This window comes from Lithobates pipiens, unplaced genomic scaffold, assembly GCF_037356315.1.
Source record: "Lithobates pipiens isolate NorthernLeopardFrog02 unplaced genomic scaffold, aLitPip1_a1.2 Scaffold_8, whole genome shotgun sequence".
Taxonomy (NCBI): domain Eukaryota; kingdom Metazoa; phylum Chordata; class Amphibia; order Anura; family Ranidae; genus Lithobates; species Lithobates pipiens.
Window position 1 is genome coordinate 652718783 of NW_027507903.1, and position 3407 is coordinate 652722189.

The window sequence follows — 3407 nt, forward strand, 5'->3', positions numbered from 1 at the left end:
AAGGCAGTGCTGGAAAATAATGGTGGCCACACAAAATATTGTCACTTGGGGCCAAATTTTGACATTTTCACTTAGGGGTGTACTCACTTACGTTGCCAGATGTTTAGACATTAATGGCTGTGTGTTGAGTTATTTTGAGGGGACAGTAAATTTAAACTGTTATACAAGCTGTACACTCACTACTTTACATTGTAGCCAAGTGTCATTTCTTCAGTGTTGTCACATGAAAAGATTTACAAAAATGTGAGGGGTGTACTAACTTTCGTGAGACACTGTATATACAGTGTCTTGAAAAAGTATTCATACCCCTGGAAATTTTCCACATTTTTTCATGTTACAACTGTAGCGGGGTTGCATTGTCAAGGAGCTGCAGGCTTTAATCCCCCCGCACTGACATCATGGAGACTTACAGGGGACACTGGAGTGGCTGTGTTGTGGGTGGCTGCGGGTCCCCCCCCCCACACTTGGAGCGCTGACACAGCAGAAGAGTGGAGCTGTTGTGAGGAGAAGGGAGGAGGGGAAGCTGGGGGTGCGTGTACCCCTCTCCCACCTGCCGCTCAGTCTGTCACCCCCCCTTCTGTCAAATAGCTGGGGGGAAGAGGATAGAACGGTGCTCCCGGGGATCACCGCCCACTCTGTTTCTCCTTCCTCTCCATTGGCTGCGGTGACGGACCAATAACAGCCAAGAGGGGAGCATCATGGGACATGAAGTCCCAGAGACAATGCATTCCCTCTGGGAGAATCTTATGATCTCCCCTTTGTAGGTTTTCCCCTTGTTTGGCATCTGCAGGCTCTGTCCTCAACCCTCGGTTCTGTTTCTTTTGGGGCTGCCCTATAGCCAAGTCTGGATGTTTTTTTCGGTGGACCCGATGCACGGTCGTATGGACGCCCAGGGCTTTATGCCCATTTTGTGTCCCCTTTTTCGGCTGGCCTGATCAATCCGGTTCCTGGCTCAACCTCTCTGCATGCACCTTTGGCTTTGCCATTGGTGCATGGCTCTGGCCACCTCCATCTGATCACGCCTCTTTTCCTTGGCCTGATCTGTTTGTGTCATGCTGCCTGCGTCATTTGACGCTGATCGCTTTGACCCATGGGTATTGTAGGCAGCCATGGTTCCGGACACAGGCGCATGCGCAGTGGACTTCTTCATCCGCAATCGCTAGGTGATGTCAGACACCGAGTGAGCGTGGGGGGGGGGGGGGGATTTAATGCCGGTGTTCTGCCTAATAGTGTCCGGCCATCCATATGTGTCCGCTCCGTACTGCGCATGCGCAGTACGGAGCAGACGAAGCTTCGGAAAATTTCCGAAGCTGAACGGCGCCTGCGCCGTGAGTGGAGGAGGTAGCCCCACTAGCCAAGTGGACATAGGGTTTAGAATTTTAGAGGGCCCCTCGCGGGCGAGCTTCGCTCGCCACGCTTCGGGCTCGGCCTCGCTGCGCTCGGCTCTTTTTTATTCTAACTCTATGTCCACTTGGATAGTGGGGATAGAACCTGGACTCACGGCGCAGGCGCCGTTCGTCCTCGGCAATTTTCGGAATCTGTGCTCCTGTGTACTGCGCATGCGCAGTACGCAGGGGACAGCATCTGATGGAGGACCCTATTTCACAAGACACCGGCCAGTCCATTGATCACTCGGCTGGAAATTAGGGGTGACCATATCTCTTTGGTCCCGACGCGCAGGTAAAAATATTTTGCCTTAGGCTACTAACTTTATATTGTTTTCATTGGTGCATACTACGCGTTGACTTCTCTTTGAGAACTTTTCCTAAATTACCTTTATGATGTTCTAATATGCATGATTGCACCCTATTTAAAGCCAGCATATTGTCTATGTTTGTCTTTAAACATTTTTGAGCCAAGTGGCATTTTTTTAAAGTGCTTCATGCTGCAGCTCAATATAGTGGTCCATTTGAAACTTTTTTTATGGACTATCTATTGTATTGACTCTGAAAGAAATTTGCAAATAACATAACAATATCTTCCTCCTAATGATGGTTAATTTTGCATTTTAGTATTCATTAAGTTGAACGCTTATGAATTGGGAAAACTTTTGGTCTCTTCTATATATCCGCATCGGTACCAAGGCACCCCTAAACCCATGCATTTCTCATTTATGAGCATAGTAAGTTTTTATTAGAGCTTCACTCTGTTGGACTTACACTTGTTTGTTTCTGTTTAGAATATACATATATTTACTTTTTTATTTCTTACTTTTTCAGCTGTTTTTTTTATTTACTCCCTGCAACTGTGAATGGTCTCCCCTATACCATCCGCTAGCTGGGGCTTTTTTTGATCTTTTCCTCTGTCTCCCTAACCTGGGGAGGCATTTTAGTCCCAGAATTCCTTCCATCTGGTGGTTCTGGACTGATAGAGGTATGTGCTGTGCGTTTTCTGGAGGTCATGACATCTTTTTCTTTGCGTTTCATGTATTCTCATATTTATTTTTATTTCTTCTTATGTTAGAGCTGGATTACTATTGTGGTGGTCTCACAATGGCCCCTGAGGAAGCCATCACTGGCAAAACATGTTGTGAATCAACACTCACCTGTGACCACTTTTTCCTTCTTTGGGCCTCCAGAAACCCAATACTTGTACTGTATGTATATGCTCTACTAAAGATTTTAACCATTTTTTCTATATTCTGATTGTTGCTGTTTGCCTTTTGTATTAATTAAAATAAATTATATTTTCATTTAATATGTTGTGATTTAGTTGTTGTCAGCACCGTTATAATCCCATCCCCCCAACATTTACTTTTATTTATATACACACACACACATATATAAAACAAAAGATTTAAAGTTTTTTTCATTGTTGCCCTTTAAGTTTTATTAAAAGAGCTGCTCCCTGTTGAAAGATATTTATTTATTTATTTGCATTGATGTATGTGCCCTGTGGCCAGAAAGGCCAGGAAGACCAAAAAAAAAGATTAGGGGCCCATGAACTTTTCTTGGGTTTGTCACTATGATTGGAATTTGCAGATTTGAGGCTGGGCTTTTCTTTGTTTCCTCCAAGCCCAACCCAATCCACTCATCACTACGCTCATAATTTCAGAAATGTGACATGCGTGGTTTTACAAGAAATTAACTTTATACTGAAAGTGGTTGTAAACCCTTACAGACCACTTTGACCTACAGGTAAGCCTAGATTAAGGCTTACCTGTAGGTGCAAGAAATATCTCCTAAACCTACATGATTTAGGATATATTTGCAAAAGACAATCACCGCTGTGTACAGCGCATGCGCCATAGACAGCGGCACGCAGGGGCACTGAGCGATCATGACGTTAGCAGCGGCTCTTGCGCACATGCGCGGCAGTCGCGTCATTGTGGCTCCAGCCAATCACAGCGCCGGAGCCGTGATACCCGGAAGGAAGATGGTGGTGACTAGGGGTGAGCCGAACACCCC

At 45.5% G+C, this 3407-nt stretch overlaps 1 long non-coding RNA gene across 2 annotated transcripts; it reads left to right on the top strand.

Moving 5' to 3' along the window:
• Positions 1–242: 242 nt before the first annotated feature.
• On the top strand, positions 243–2697 carry LOC143964202 (uncharacterized). Of its 2 annotated transcripts, none has more exons than XR_013271093.1 (3): positions 243–1163; positions 2013–2373; positions 2464–2697. It is a non-coding gene; the product is annotated as an uncharacterized LOC143964202 (long non-coding RNA). The 2 variants fall into 2 exon arrangements; XR_013271092.1 differs by lacking the exon at positions 243–1163 and adding an exon at positions 1610–1680.
• Positions 2698–3407: the final 710 nt, after the last annotated feature.